The 16,253-nt window shown below is 45.2% G+C and overlaps 1 protein-coding gene across 9 annotated transcripts in view; it reads right to left on the bottom strand.

Annotated features, from left to right (window-relative positions):
• Positions 1-16,253, bottom strand: part of PRLR (prolactin receptor) — a 152,218-nt gene that overhangs the window by 105,400 nt on the left and 30,565 nt on the right. For 2 of the 9 annotated variants that reach the window (XM_074386625.1, XM_003925930.4), the window contains exons 1-2: positions 10,697-13,769; positions 10,288-10,556 (exon numbers count right to left, since the gene is read on the bottom strand). The exons of 1 other annotated variant lie outside the window; for it this stretch is intronic. The gene's annotated coding sequence lies outside the window, so the exon portion shown is untranslated. 6 more of the 9 variants (XM_010336679.3, XM_010336680.3, XM_074386628.1 and 3 more) reach the window with 5 other exon arrangements.

The following is a 16,253-nucleotide window of genomic DNA, read 5'->3' as shown; positions in this document are numbered from 1 at the left end:
TCATTTCTGATGCTTCAGCCATACATTGAGAAGGACCAGTTTCCATATTCCTTCCATCTAAATTCCAGAATGTGTTAATTTCATAGTGGGCATACGTAGCCAGTAGATCAAGTCTCCTAAGAGCTCACCATTATTTAGAGTTATTTTATGTGATGAATGAAATTCTCTTTAAATACTCCACAAGTCTGGCTGGATGACCACAGTTCCTTCTAAGGTAGTGTGCTTTTATTCTCCCCAAACATCTGTTTGATTTAGATGTCAAATAGGAAAGGTAACTTTCCTAAAAAAAAGAAAAAGCTTCCAAATGAGTTCCCTGAGGTTCTAGGCTTGGGTCTTTTCTAACTAAAATTATGGGTTCAACGTTTGTGTGTCTGTCTTGGGTTCCTGAGGAGGAACCCAATGGGGACAAAGTCCCCATGGCAATATACTTCTAAAAAACACAGGAGCCTTACAGCAAGACCTAGCTCTGGCTCACTGTTGAGTTTGTTAATAATTAACTCTGGATCTCTGAGCAGGGACAGTCACATAAGTAGAAGGCAGGAATTCTATCTATACATACGTACTGCTGAGAATGGTCCTAGTAGTTCCTCTACCAGGAACTAGAGCACGTTTCTCCAACTTTGACCAGGTGCCTTTATCTGAGACCAGCCCGTTGATTGCTTGTGGGGAGGGAGTGGGCAGGAGGGTGAGTCGTGATTATATTCTGCTGGATCTGTTTCTATTCAGACTATGGGAGCAAGGTAAAAGTGTTCCCAATTATATGAGTGTTCTCCAATTTGTCAAAGGTCAGGGTGGAAAGAGACTTCAGAGACCCACTGAGCCTTGCTGGACTCATCTATCTAGGAGACAATTGCCACATATGGATCAATAGCCTTTAAGTGTACACTGGACACGGGATCCATTGTACCACATAGACCCTTGCCTATTGCACCACATTGAGGTGCACTGTCAGAGTGAAATACACACTGAGTATCAAAGACTTTGTATGAAAAAGGGAATGGAAGGTACCTCCCTAATAACTATATTATCACACATTAAAATGGTGATATTTGGGATACATTGAAACAAATAAGATCTACTATTAAAATTAATTGCACCTGTTTCTTTAATTTTTTTTTTTTTGCTAGAAAATATAAAGTTACATTTGTAGCTCACATGCTACTTCTATTGGATGTGCTGTTGTAACACGTACACATTCCCTCTCCTTGAGGTCCTCCCTCAGCGTGACACTAACCTGATGTTCATCAAGACTTAACTGTTACACTGGCTAGCGCTGCTGAGCCATCTAGACTACAACTTATTCTAGATTCACCCTGGAGAGATCTTAGAGGGCACATCTTCTTTACTCAGAGAAGGCATTTATGCCTTATGGAGGCCTCCGTTTACCCAGAGGAAACGGCTCTTCCCTGTAACCCTGAGAGGTGCTGGTGCTGCTCAGGGCACCTGTGTTCTGGTGCGCCTGGTCCTTTAACTAAAGATAATGGGGCAAAGGAAAGGGTGGGGAGCCAGTATGAATACGTCACTGTGAAGCAGAGGCAGCTCCCACCCCACCTGCACCGGGGCGGCCCTGGCTAACTCATCTTGCTCCACCCTTGATTAAACAGATTTTCCAATGTTTTTGCTTAAACATCTCTTTGATTCACTGAAAAGTAGTTACAAGTAGTTACACTGGGAAGATGAATGCTACATTTCTGCACACACCAGTGTTATAAACCTGCCTGCCCTCAAGAAGCAGATCCTGGCTCTTGCTGGGTGGGGTTGGTGCCAGCCTACACCAGAGCACCCATGGTGGCATGTGGCTGGGATTATCGAAGGGAGACTGGAGGCAGCTGGTGTGTAGCAGGAAGAGCACCAAACCAGCAAAGTCCTGGCCCTTCCATTCGGCAGCTGCAGGATCCTGGGCAAGCCAGTCTCCTGATCAGTAAAATGGGCATAAGAGCGCCTACTTCAGAAGGGTGTCGGCAGGGCATGGTGGCTCACGCCTGTGATCCCAGTACTTTGGGAGGTTGAAGCAGGCAGATCACTTGAGGTCAGGAGTTTAAGACCAGCCTGGCCAACGTGGTGAAACCCCATATTTACTAAAAATACAAAAATTTACCAAGCGTCATGGTACATGCTTGTAATCCCGGCTACTAGGGAGGCTGAGGCAGAATTGCTGGAATCCAGGAGGTGGAGGTTGTGATAAGCTGAGATCGTGCCAGTGCACCTCCAGCCCGGGTGACAGAGCGAGACTCTGTCTCAGAAAGAAAGAAGAAAGAAAGAAAGAAAGAAAGAGAGAGAGAGAAAGAAAGAAAGAAAGAAGAAAGGAAGAAAGAAAGAAAGAGAAAGAGAGAGAAAGGAAAGAAGAAAGAAAGAAAGAGAAAAAGAGAGAGAGAAAGAAAGTGTTATGGGGAGTAAATGTGAGCATTCTAACACTGTCAGCAGATAAGGGCTCACTATTACTGAAGAAATGTGTCCCAGGTGGGAGTTGAAACGCAGAAGTTTTAGGTTCCTTGCCCCTCATTTAGCTCTGCGGTTGGGTGCAAGCCTCTGAACTTTTCAGCTGTAGGCTCCTTATCTACAAAAAGGATTCCGAAGATTCCTCTCAGTGTGAAGAATTCATGATTTCCATGACCCCAAGCCCTTCAAATAATAGAGAAAATCAAAGAAACTGAGCCCAGAAAGGTCAAACCACTTGTCTAAGGCCACGCAGCTTTGGGGAAGCAGGATCAGAGTCCTGCCTCCCGGTCCAGGGTTTTCCTGCTGGAGCACAGGAGCCCCCGTTTAAGCAGCGCATTGCCTTGGCCTTGGAAGTCAGGGAGTCTATGCTTCTGTGGTGAGTGGGTCAGCAGCAAAGTCAGCCCCACAAAAACCTCTCTGTGGACACAAATCCTTCCGGTATCTCCCTCAGTGGTACCTGTATATCCCTAATCATTTTCCCTTTGCAGCTCAATTTTACTTTGGCTGATTGTGTTCAGCAACCATTTTTGTCAAGCAGGTGCTGTCTCCTTAATCTCTTGCTACTGCAATCACCTGGAGCAGCCACCAAGCACCATCAGGAGCTTGCTAGGAAGAAAGTAGCAATGCCCGGAAAGCCGGGCTCTTCGGGTCCAGCTCTTGCTAATTTCAGCAGCTTACCTTCTGATATTTTCTCTTATTCCTCTTTACCTGGAATTCATTTTGGGCCATCTGATTTGTTTAATCATCACACAAAAGATCAACATACTGTATTTATTTTTTAAAGGACCAATTCTAAGGTGAACTGAGGTGAGCAAACACTTTTACACATGTCAGCGGCTCCTTGGGCACCTGGGATCAGCCCCTGTTGCACATTCTCTGAGAAGCTTTGTCTCCAAAGCTCAGCATGGAGGCTCTACCCCAGCCCACTGAGTGAGTGACAGACATGGAGAATTTTGCTTTTGTGGGCTCATTAGGACAGACCTTTATTGGTTCCCCTTTAAAAGAAATGGCAGTTGTTTTTTCCCCTGGTTGGGGCAACTTGCATGGTTCTGTGTACACAGCTTGGAGAACAGGGAAGAAAAACCAGAACCCATTGTGTCTACTCCTTCTCATCATGCACCTTTTAGCCAGGAGTATTATTCAAAATATATACCTGGTATGGCTTAAGCCCTGACCAACCAAAAACTGGCAAGGCCACACTAATACAAATCCAGCACAAGCTAACATTGACTGAGAGCTTTCCGAATGTCAGACGCTGTTTTAAAAGCTTTCCAGGAGTTAACTCATTTAATTCTCAATGAAAACTCTATTAGGTAACGTTTGGGTTGAATTGTGCCCTCCCACCCCAAATTCATAGTTGAAGTCCCAACACCCAGTACCGCAGAATGTGATGTTATTTGGAAGTAGAGTCATTGCAGATATAATTAGTTGAGATGAGAGTATGAGGGTGAGCCCTAATTAATATGATTGGTGTTCTTATTTTAAAAAAAAAGGGAAATTTGGACATAGATGCATGCACTCAGGGGCAGCACAACATGGCGATGAAGGCAGAGGTTGGTTGATGCTTTGCAAGCCAAGCAACACTAAAGGTGACAGGCACACCACCAGAAGCTAGGAGACGGGCGTGGTACAGATTCTTCCTCACAGTCCCAGAAGAGACCCAACCCTGCTGACAGACACCATGCTTTTGGACTTCTGCTTTCAGCACTGGAAGACAACACATTTCTGTTGTTTAAGCCACCCAGTTGTGGTACTTTGTGATGGCAGCCCCAGTAAACCAGTACAGGGGACAATATAATCATCCCATTTTACGTGTGAAAATTGAGGCACAAAGAGATTAAGTTGTGCCTCAATGCCCCACAGCTAACACCTGGCAGACAGTCTGCTCCAGAATGTGCCCTCTTAACTGCATTCTTAAAAGTAATTCTGGCTGGGTATGGTGGCTCACACCTATAATCCTGACACTTTGGAAGGCTCATGTGAGTGGATCACTTGAGGTCAGGAGATCAAGACCAGCCTGGCCAACATGATGAAACCTCGTCTCTACTAAAAATACAAAAATTAGCTGAGCATAGTGGTGAGCACCTGCAATCCCAGCTACTCAGGAGGCTGAGGCAGGAGAAGGTTCTAGTCCACTAGAACTAGGTAGGTGGAGGTTGCAGTGAGCTGAGATTGTGCCACTGCACTCCAGCCTGGGTGACAGAGCGAGACTTTGCCCCAGAAAAAAAAAAAAAAAAAGATTTGCTTTGGCCTAAACAATCGGATGCTTTTTCTTTGAAATAATTTTTGTGTGTGTGTGTTTAAAACGCAGTCTTTTTTTTCATGATTTTTTAAAATTGCATTTTAGGTTTTGGGGTACATGTGAAGAACATGCAAGATTGTTGCATAGGTACACACATGGCAGTGTGCTTTGCTGCCTTCCCTCCCCTCGCCTGTATCTCTCATTTCTTCCCATCTCCCCACCCCCCCGTCCCTCCCCAATTTCCCCCCAACGGACCCGTGTGTAGTGCTCCCCTCCCTGTGTCCATGTGTTCTCATTGTTCAACACCCGACTATGAGTGAGAACATGCGGTGTTTGATTTTCTGCTCTTGTGTCAGTTTGCTGAGAATGATGGTTTCCAGGTTCATCCATGTCCCTACAAAGGACGTGAACTCATCGTTTTTGATGGCTGCGTAATATTCCATGGTGTATATGTACCACATTTTCCCTATCCAGTCTATCATCGTTGGGCATCTGGGTTGGTTCCAGGTCTTTGCTATTGTAAACAGTGCCGCAATGAATATTCGTGTGCACGTGTCCTTATAGTAGAATGATTTATAATCCTTTGGATATATAAGAAGCCAACAAACATATGAAAAAATGCTCATCATCATTGGTCAGCCCCACAAGAAGTGCAAATCAAAACCACATTGAGATACCATCTCACACCAGTTAGAATGGCGATCATTAAAAAATCTGGAAACAACAGATGCTGGAGAGGATGTGGAGAAATAGGAACGCTTTTACACTGTTGGTGGGAATGTAAATTAATTCAACCATTGTGGAAGACAGTGTGGCGATTCCTCAATGACGTAAAAATAGAAATCCCATTTGACCCAGCAATCCCATTACTGGGTATATATGAAATAATTTTTAATCTGAACATACTTCTATCATAATCAGAAAAGAGTAAGTGTACTCTTTAGGGGTCAATGATCTTTCCCTAGTGAGCCCGTCTTATTCTGCTGCACTATGCTAGAGCATCTTGGCCACTGTGAATCTACTTCTAACCAAAGAGGAATCTTCTTTCCAACAGAGGCTCTGGCGAAGAGACACACAGCCGGGTCCTTAAACCTGGTGATGAGCAAATATTGTAAGGAAGCTGGTACGGTGATAGACACACAGTGAACTTTTATCAGGAGGAAATATTTACATGATCAGGATTTTATACTACGGTGACCAAAACAAAGCCTCGGTAGACATTGACTACACAGAAATGATGCAATTAACAGATGTGTTATTTTCAAGAAGGCTCTCTCCCCAGCCTGCCTTCCCCTCGAATAGGGAGTCTGAGGTGGCCAGGTGTGTGTGCAGGGAGAAAGAAACTTCTGAGGAACGTCATTTCCAGCCTATTTTATTTTAACAGCCTCCGGTTTTCTACGTCATCTATCTTGTTCCCTCCAAACTGCTCTGCACATTTCAGCCAGAACTTTCCTTCTGCCAATGCAGATCAAATCATACATCTCTCCTGCTGACAGACCTTCCGTAGTTCATAGCCTCAGCCTTGCAAACTGGCCTCAAAGTCCATCTTTGGAAATTCTGTTCTGGTTAGCCCTCGAATAACAGACACCCCAAGAACACAGATCCTTGTGAGATGCAGACACTGCATCTTTCACATAAAAAGGTTTGGATACAGAGATTTGGCTCTGCTCCCACCCAACCTCGGGTCTCACTTCTCCCTGGGCTGTACCATTAGGGTTCCAGCTACTTGAACCCCTGTTTTCCAGTGACCACCATGCTTCCTCAGTGCCTCTGCCCTTGCAGTGGGTTCCTTCTGCCAGGAACACAGTACCCAGAGCCCTTCTCCTTCCATTTCTACCTTCAAGTTCAGGCATTAACTCCAGAGGAATTCTTCCAAGATCAGCCCAGTTGAGTTCCAGGCCCTCTCATGCAGGCCCATGGTTCGAGTGTCCCTCAGAACCATCAACTTGATCATGCTTGATGTTACCATCCTTGGTCCATGTGCCTGTCACACCCACAAACTTCTTGGGGATAAAGGCTATGTTTCATTCATCTTTGTACTGCCAAGGCCTACCCTGTTACATAATTGGTGCTCAATTCCAATGCTGAGAGAATACATGAGTGAATGAATGACACACAGTTCAACACTACAAAGAGTAAGGGCACGGCTCTACCCTTTGTCAGGAGCACCCGTTCTTTAATGCCCCTGGAAATCCAGGGCTTCTTGTGAATGAGCTAGTGCTAACCTCTGCATGCCATCCTCAGCTCTGTGCCCTCCTCTCTCCCCGACCTCTTAATTCCCTAAGGACTCCAGCTTATTTATTTATTTATTTATTTATTTATTTATTTATTTATTTTTGAGACGGCGTTTTGCTCTTGTTGCCCAAGCTGGAGTGCAATGGCACAATGTCGGCTCACTGCAACCTCTGCCTCCCGGGTTGAAGCAATTCTCCTGCTTCAGCCTACCAAGTAGCTGGGACTACAGGCACATGTCACCACGCCTGGCTAATTTTTTGTATTTTTAGTAGAGACGGGTTTTCACCGTGTTAGCCAGGATGGTCTCAAACTCCTGACTTTGTGATCCGCCTGCCTTGGCCTCCCCAGAGTGCTGAGATTACAGGTGTGAGCCACTGTGCCCAGCCCTACTCCAGCATATTAAATGTGCTCCAACGTCTATGGCTGAGAAGTGCAGGGTGGGTAGAAAGGAAGTGTGTAGGGTAAGATAAAAGGAGCTAAGCCTAAAAAGGGTTCTGGAAAGTCAGGAAGAAAAAGTGTGAACGAGAGGAGGAGAGGATTTGGGAGGTGAGAGTCACATTCCCAGACAGAGGAACACAGTCCAGAGCTTTCTCTTCTCTTTCTTTCCACTGCTACCAAATGCTGGATGTTGCCCTGAATATTCAGGATCAGCCTCTTCCATGTATAAACATGAGTGCAAATGAGCAAGAAAATAAGATGGTAATTCTGTTTTGGTTAGCTCCCAAATAGCAGATGCCCCAAGAAAACAGATTCTTGTGAGACACAGATGCTGTATCTTTCACATAGAAAGTTTTGGATATGGAGAGCTTAATGGTCTACGTGGGGGCCTCTGTGTGCACAAACTGCCCTGAAGACATCCAGGTGCAGCAGAAGCAGCCAGATGCTGTTGCGTTAGGAAAGACGAGCTGTCCCTAAGGCTGATGCTGTGCTGAGATTTGAGTACGGTTTTTTCCTGCTTGCATTTGCAGTTACATGGAACTTGTTGGGCCACTTCCTGTGGTTTGAAGAGTCTAAGCCTGGCACATTAGGAGCAACGGAATCACCATGGGGCCCTTCTCCCCATGGACATGTCCTTCTTTTTCAGAGAGGCCATTTAGGAGACTTTAAAGTGTCGAGGCAGCTATTCCTTGCCCAGCCACCCCCATGTCTACCATCTGTGTCTGTCTACAGTGACCCTCAACTCCGCTAGTTATGCAAACAGCAGTGGGGACAAGGAACAAGACGTAGATAAGCCCCACACTGAAAAACAACCTTTGAGCAAAGCAGCCCGCAAGTTCTTTCTCTTAGGTAAGAAATTCTCAAAAACTCTCTACCCTTGTGCTGACTGTGCAGCTTGTGTAAGCACAAACACGTGTAGGCTATGAACAGATCCAAAGCAAAGCACTCTATCGTCTTACTGGGTTCATTCTCTCTCTTCATTTCATCCAGAGAAAGTAAAATGGACACCATGCCTTGGGAGGCCTTGGTTTTAAGACACAGGTCTGACCAATAAGCTCTTTTGCTTGGAGGGCACCACGGAGCTAGTAAATTCTGACAGGCAGGTTCCTGTTAGTCCTGCAGTATTCTTTTTTTTTTTTTTTTTTTGAGATGGAATCTCGCTCTGTCATCCACGCTGGAGTGCAGTGGCATGATCTTGGCTCACAGCAACCTCTGCCTCCTGGGTTCAAGCAATTCTTCTGCCTCAGCCTCCTAAGTAGTTTGGACTACAAAGGCGTGCCCGCCACACCTGGCTGATTTTTGTATTTTTAGTAGAGACGGGGTTTCACCATATTGATCAGGCTAGTCTTGAACTCCTGACCTCATGATCTACCTGCCTCAGCCTCCCAAAGTGCTGAGATTACAGGTGTGAGCCACCACACCTGGCTCGTCCTGCAATCTTTATGTCAGACCCTCTGGAGAGCGACCCATGACCACCCAGATTGCTAGCTGCACCCCTCAGGCTGGGCTTTCACACCAGAGCATGGGAGCTACTGCTATTGTTGCACAGATGTTCTGTCCTCCCAAAGGTAAACATCTGGAGGGCACAGCCACCTCATCTTCCTCTCACAGCATCCAAATCACCCTGCTTGCTCTTCTTGTTACATAGAGGTCAGATGGTCTAATTCTGATGCCTTGTGATTGGGTTGGAAGATGAGTGCATGGAGAGCTGGATTCTTACTGAGGCAAGAACGCCTGTTTTTATCTAGCATGTTAGATTGGCATGCATCTCCTTTGGTTTTTCTGCTTTCCTGCAGCGTGGCTCTGGTTCTGTCTATGGAGCATCTCCAAAGCCAGGCACAGATGCTGGCAAAGTGATGCACTCCCGGATGAGGAGGTGTGTGTCAGGCAAGCTTGATGCTGCCCTGTGGCATGGAGGGTTCAAATAAGCAGCTAGCTCACACCTGCCCTAGATGACTGGCTCAGGGTCTGCTAGGCCACTTACCTTCTGGTGTCTGGGAGAACTTGCTGTTTTAGAAGAGACTTTGAAGGTTTCATTGGAGTAATAAATATTTATTAGATGCCTACAAAGTGCTGGGCTCTCAGGATGAAGCTGATATGGTTCCTGCCCTCATGACACTCTGTCTATAAAATCAGGAAAGGCCTTGTGCAGGTCAGCGAGGGGCTGCCTCTCTCACTGAGTGTTGGTTACAAGGCCCTGCCTTACCCCAGGTTAGGCCTGTGTGCCCATCTCTCTAGCTTGTTTTCCCACTTCTCCAAAACCTTCCTCCTCTTGCTTCTATTTTGTCTTATGTTCCTTGCCATTTTCCCTTCATCCACCCTTTCCATGGCTTATGCCTTCTATCTTGATGGAAAGTCTGCACAAATGGATAAACAGACTGCACCACACCCATACAATGGAGTATTACTACTAGGTGCTAAAAAGAGCGTAGCTACCAAACCCTGGAAAGACATGGAAGGACCTTAAAAGCATATTGCTAAGTGAAAGAAGCAGTCAGAAACGACTACATTCTGCATGATTCCAAGTATATGACATTTCAGAAAAGGCACAAGTATAGAGACAGTAAAAAAAATCAGCAGTTGTCAGGGATTTGCAGGAAGGAAGGGAGGGTGATTTTAGGGAAGTGAAACTATTCCGTATGATGCTGTAATGATAGATAAGTGTCATTCTACATTTGTTAAAACTCATAGAACCATACGACTCAAAAAGTAAACCCAAATGCAAACTCCAGACTTGTTAGTTAATAATGATATATCAACATTGGTTCATCATGATAAATATCCCACATGAACGTAAGACGTTAGTAATAGAAGAAACTCTGTGGGGGAAAACGGGTATAATGGGAACTGTCTGTACTTTCTGTTCAATTTTTCTGTAAACCTAAGGCTGCTGCAAAAAATGAAGTTTGTTAAAAAAAATCATCTCAACTCACCCTGAATGTCATCCTGGCACAGGCTGTGGCGGGTTCCCTGGCGGCTTCTCTCCGCCTTCCAGTGAGATCGGGAGATGTTCTCAGCTCCACGCCAAAGCAGCCTCCTTGTTTCCCAGTTCACTCCAAGGACTGGTCTGTCATGTGACCGGGCCAGTGTGTTACTGAGCCACCCTCTTGATCTTCGATCCCAGGCCCGGGCAACACTGTCTCCGTGGAACTCCTGGGGTCTAACACGTGGTCTCCGTGCTCATCTCCTATTCAACATGGCCCTGCCCATAAGACCCTTTTTACTACCACTGATACCCCAAACACACCCCACCCCTGACCATTCCCAATCATAGGTGAGAGGGATTGAAAGGCGAGAATCAGAACGGACAGAGAAGAGAGGAAGGGGGCCTGAGTCTCTCACCTGTGGCCTTCAGGCAGTTGGACACGTCACCCCCACTTCTGGCTGGAGCCTGCCTCATCTTTGTTAGGAGTCTTAGCGGCAAGTAGCCAGAGGTAACATCCTCCTCTGCATTTCCTACACTGACAAGGAGAATGCTGTGGCTCTACCCAGTCACCCTTTTACAACGTGGTGAAAGGTACAGCCCACTGTTAATCATTGATCTGCATAGTAAAGTACAGAGTATTTTTGTAGGCAAGGCAATTCCTTGCTGGAAAACGCAAGGACACATTTTGCGTCAGATGGTTCCAGGGGCTGGAACTTGGGGTCAGGGCACAACTTGCTCACACGTGTCTATTGGGTTTGGCTGGGAGTAGAAGGGGCAGAGAGAGGACCTCAATCTTTAACAGGCTCTAAACAAAATGGAAAAACTAATTTTGAACAAAAATGTGAATTCTCAAGTTTGTAAGAAAAGTTGTCCATCAACTCTTACGAAATACCGGCTCTCCCTAAATAAAATAAAATAAGGAGAAATATTTGCAATGGTAAAGGGCAGGAGAGTGGTTCATTCTGACACTGTGGCAGTCCTGTGCTAAACCTGCACTCCATGAAAGGCCAAGCTGGCAAGTTTGGACTCAATCCTGTAAGCTGTGAAGAGGCAGGGAGCTGACACCAGGCTTTCCAGGCAGGGAGGTAACAAATGTGTATGGTAAGATAAAAGGAAAGGGAGTGAAGAGGGGAAATAACATTAAAAAAAAAGCAAAGGGAATACAAAATAGTCCTATTGTATGAAAGATTCTCATGCATGCACTGTCGGCTTGCTCAGAATCTGGATGTCGTTAGAGAAGGGGGCTTCTAGGACAGCGGGTACATTTTGGGATCCATAAGACCAACTGGGATTCTTAGAGGAATTCTACAAAGCCTGAGTCCATCAGCCAGGCGATTAGGCAGGGGACAGGCTGGGACCTTCAATGAGCAAAAGTAAGACAAGAAGCTTGGCTAGTAGGAACTAACTTCTTGGAAGATTGCTCCGGCCGGAATCCCCTCCTCTGTCTCCCAGGCTGCTGTGTGAAGATTGCCATGGGAAGCACACATCAGTATGTTTGCAAACTGGGCTAGGTGAAGGCTAATCAAGATCTTTCCCAAAGGAATGGGCCTCAGGAGTGTCTTAACCAGGTCAGTGCTATAATAAAGTGCTTTAGACTAGGTGCCTTATAAACCACATAACTTAACTTTCCACAGTTTTGGAGGCTGGAATTCTGAGGTCAGGGTGGCCGCATGGTCAGGTTCTGGTTGGGGCTTTCTTCTGATTTGCACACTGCTGACTTCCTGTTGTAACCTCACATGGTGGAAAAAGGTGAGAGAGCTCTCTAGAACCCCTTTTGTAAGGGCACTAACCTCATTCATGAAGCCTCCCAAAGGCTCCATTATATTGGGGGTTAGGATTTTAATACGTGAATTTTGAGGGGAGCACAATATTCATTCCATTTCAGGGAAGAGAAGTGTAGATTCTTGGAAACCATTTTCTCCTGTCCTCAACTGTTTTTCATTTTATTTTATTTTCATTTTTAAATACAAGGTTTAATCCAGTTTGCCAAGAATCTTAGCCATGATGTGGAATCAAAAGTCACAAGTGGGAGAACGGGAAAGTGAGGCCAGCTCCACCCACGTGCTTGGCTATAGGATTGGGGGGAGGTCACAGGCTCATTGGGAGTGTCTGAAACTATGATCATCTTCTGTTTTTGTTTTTCTTTCTCTGAACCTTAATCAACTACAGGGCCAACTCCTTTCTTTCTGGCGGCTCCCCTAGGTCTACCCAAGTGCAGGCTTACCCGCCATGGGAGGTTTCCCTCACTGCTCAGATCTGGGAGTGACCCCTGATTGGTGCTCAGGTGAATGACTGAGACTCAGCCAGATGTCATTCTTGCTGGGTTTGTACAAGTGCCAGCACACTCCTCAGTTCCGCTGCTTTTGTCACTCACACCAGTCCTTCCTCCCACCTGTTTAGTCCTTGAGGCTGATACAGTAATTGATGAATCTACAGGCCTAAGTTTGGGTGGGGGCTGAAGATGAGCCAATTAACTGGCAGCATCCCCAAGAGAGGACCCTCAGGTTATGGCTGAGACCCACTTGCCCAGGAAGCCTCCCCCACCAGCGACTGCTGCTCCGAGCATGCACCTCAGTACAGTCCCGACTGCAGCAGAGCTCTGAGAGGATGCGGTTCAGGGTTTTCTCCCCACCTGGCTTTGCCACCCTGGATCAGCACTGTCCCCTGAGGGCATGCCTTGGACATGCAATGGCATGAGGAGAGGTGAGACTGGCAAGCTCAAGGAGCGACGCCCATCCTGGTTAGAGGGAAAACCGCCTGTGATGCCTGCCCTGACAAAGGCGGGGCAGTCCTCGAGTATTGCCACGTAGATGCCGATGGCATCGTTCCTCCAGCCAGCCCCAGCCCTTCAATCCCTGTGACAATATCTTTCAGCTTCCCCGAGATTCCCCAGTGACAGGGCAGCATTCTGGGCAGCTCCGTTCTACTTTAGCCAGTTGCTAACACTGCTGACTCAGTTCGTCGTCCTTTTGTTGACATCTCAGGGCCGCTCCGAGTACAATGCTGAGGGCAGGAAGATTGAGAAGCCTGGTCCCAGGAAGGGCCCCCTTTTCCTACTCCAGTGGTGCTGGCCCTGAGCCCCAGCAGAGTATCACTTAGTAAAGTCATCTTCCGCTTGCCAAAGTAAACAAATGGAGCACTTTATTATAACATGCCCTTGACTCTACGGAGCGTTCCCCCAGTTCCCAGTGAGGCTGCAAAGCAGAGCGCCTCCCGGGGTTCCGTGGCACTGGACAAAAGGCGAGATTCTGAGGATGCCTGCAGCAGCCTCTTTCTACTCCATTGAATGGACATTGGCATTTCCAGTGTTGTCTCTTTGCCGCTCTCTTTCCTCAGACATAAGAGTCTGAATTCCTGACCTTGGTTTCCTTGCTCTGCTATTTAGTAAACTGGACATTTAATCTTATTCGATCTTATGTTTTGTAATTTGTGGTTAAATGGGAGATACCAGTCCTCTAAACAGAAACATACGTTAGCTGCTGAAATATATATATATATATATATATATATATATATATATATATATATATATAGGTTTCGACCACTTGGTCTTTGTTCTCTCTGCTCCTTCACCACTAGAAAACACTTTATGTCTGCCTGGTTTGGGTCATAAAATTGGTCACTTGGACCGTGTTCACAGCAGCTCTGACAGCGTTTTAGACCCATGTCCTCAACTCTCTCTCAGTAAGCTGTTAGCCGATGATCCACCTACAAGAAGAAGCTGAAACCGTCCCCAGAGCCAGCTGATCTGCTCTCCATGAAGCTTTTGCTCTTAAAGGACAACCACAGCACAACCACAGCATGATTAACAGCCAAGTTCAAATGAGCTAAAGATGGATTTCTGGCTCTCCGGAGCTGACTGCTGAGAAAGCAGGGTCCCTTGGCAGGAAGCTCTTGCAGGGCTTCTCCTCCAAAGCAGGAAAGACAAGGAAAAATGCATAGAAATGCAGCTCTGAGCTTCTCAACTTCACCAGAAGGTTACAGAGGCTCAAGCAGTTCCCAAATCTACGAGCTCTTCTTAAGCACAAGGAAATGCTATATGAGAAACGCAGATCAGCCGAGTGAGAGACAGAATTTGATGTGTACCCTAGTTCTTTTCTCCCCGTGAGCCAGGCTGTGTAATGCTGTGGACATTTTCAGTTAAGATATTCCAGATGTGAAAGCAGTTAGATTGTGAGACAGACAATACATCTGATTGAAAAACAAACGTCATTTTCTGAAAGAAACGACTGTGATCTACTTTATGATGCTATATGGCTAAGAATATTGATAATTCTCACTATCTCCTATGATTGTGACAGAAATGTTTCCAAGGTGTCATTTTCACAGCTATGAATTTACCTTAAAGGGAGTGAAATGTAGGAGAAATTCTTTAAAAGTTTTTTATTTTCTATTTTTTTAGATGGAGTCTTGCTCTGTCACCCAGGCTGGAGTGCAGTGGCATGATCTCAGCTCATCGCAACCTCCACCTTCTGGGTTCAAGCAATTCTCCTGTATCAGCCTCCCAAGTAGCTGGGATTACACGTGCCCGCCCCCAGGCCCAGCTAATTTTTGTATTTTTAGTAGAGATGGGGTTTCACCATGTTGGCCAGGCTGGTCTTGAAATCCTAATCTTGTGATCTGCCCACCTTGACCTCCCAAAGTGCTGGGATTACAAGCGTGAGCCACTGCACCTGGCCTAAAAGTTTTTAAAAACACATCTTTCTTCAAAAATTGGAAATTGGAAAGAAAATCCATCATCTAAAATGTTTCCCCTTTACGTTTTATCTTTTATAGTTCTCTAAATAAAATCAGATTATTAAATTAGTACTATAGTTAACAACATAACCTACTTGATATCCCCAGATAAAGTGATTGTAAATGTGTAGAGGAGAAAGAAAATTAATAGTTTATATTAATTCCCATAACATTTTGTTATTCTCTTTTCCTCCACAGATTCCAAATTTTACCCCAAGGTATCAAAAATTCAAAAAATGTATTTATTATCACAACTAAATAGAAAAGCAGAACTGACAGGAAAAAAAAAAATCCTCTGATTAACTGTCATAAAGAAAAGAATGGGAATTGGGTTTGATCTCAGTCTTGCACCCTCCAAAGTGTGGGTGTGAGTTTTAGAAAATACAAGATTTCTTTTTTGCCAGCATGATCCTCTAAGCCTTGAGTGGCTCTGATGATTGCCAAGAGAAAAGGGGTAGAGCTGAACAAAGTAGCACTTTGGAATGAGCTGGCTGTTTAGAGCATGTTCTTTCTGGCATGTCTCACAGAGCCTCACTTTCTTCCTTTGTAAACTGGGGATAAAAATACTGTATAATGGGGGTATGGAGGCGGCAAACCACCTTGCCATGTATGTACCTATGCAACAATTCTGCATGACCTGCATGTGTACCAGAACCTAAAGTACAATAATAAAAAAAAGAGATCACATCCACTATGGGAGTTGCATTGTGAAAGGAATTTGTAACAGTGGGCCTGGTGCTTTTTAGGATAAAGCTCTTAGACAGCTTTTTCAATTTTTAAAAGATATTTCTTATAGAAATCATCTTAAGTTTTGGGGCATATTACAGTCACTTAGAGATTTCTTTCAAAAATGCTTATGTTCATGCTCAACATAAACAGTTAAATGAGAATATCTGGGAGTATGTGCATAAATTAGTTTAGTTTGGTTAAGGTTTTATTTTTAAAACAAACTCCTCCTACTTCCATAATTCTAATGTGCAGCCAAGATTGAGAAGGGCTATTTAGATCTCTATCTCTTTTGAGTCAACCTTAATAAATAAAAAGTTCACCTAAAAAAAATACTGTACAGACTTCAGCGGTTTGGAAATAATACAGTTAACATGCCTGTCCTATACATCTAATATCAAGGAGGTAGTTAGTAAATGGCAGCTCTCCTGATAGTCGTGACTTTGGACACAAAAGCAAATCAATTCTATCAATTCACACTGCCCCAGAACCTGCCCTCTGAAAGCTCTG

This window comes from Saimiri boliviensis, chromosome 1 (assembly GCF_048565385.1).
Source record: "Saimiri boliviensis isolate mSaiBol1 chromosome 1, mSaiBol1.pri, whole genome shotgun sequence".
NCBI lineage: Eukaryota > Metazoa > Chordata > Mammalia > Primates > Cebidae > Saimiri > Saimiri boliviensis.
The sequence above is the reverse complement of the archived record's forward strand: the minus strand, read 5'-3'. Positions and strand labels throughout refer to the sequence as shown.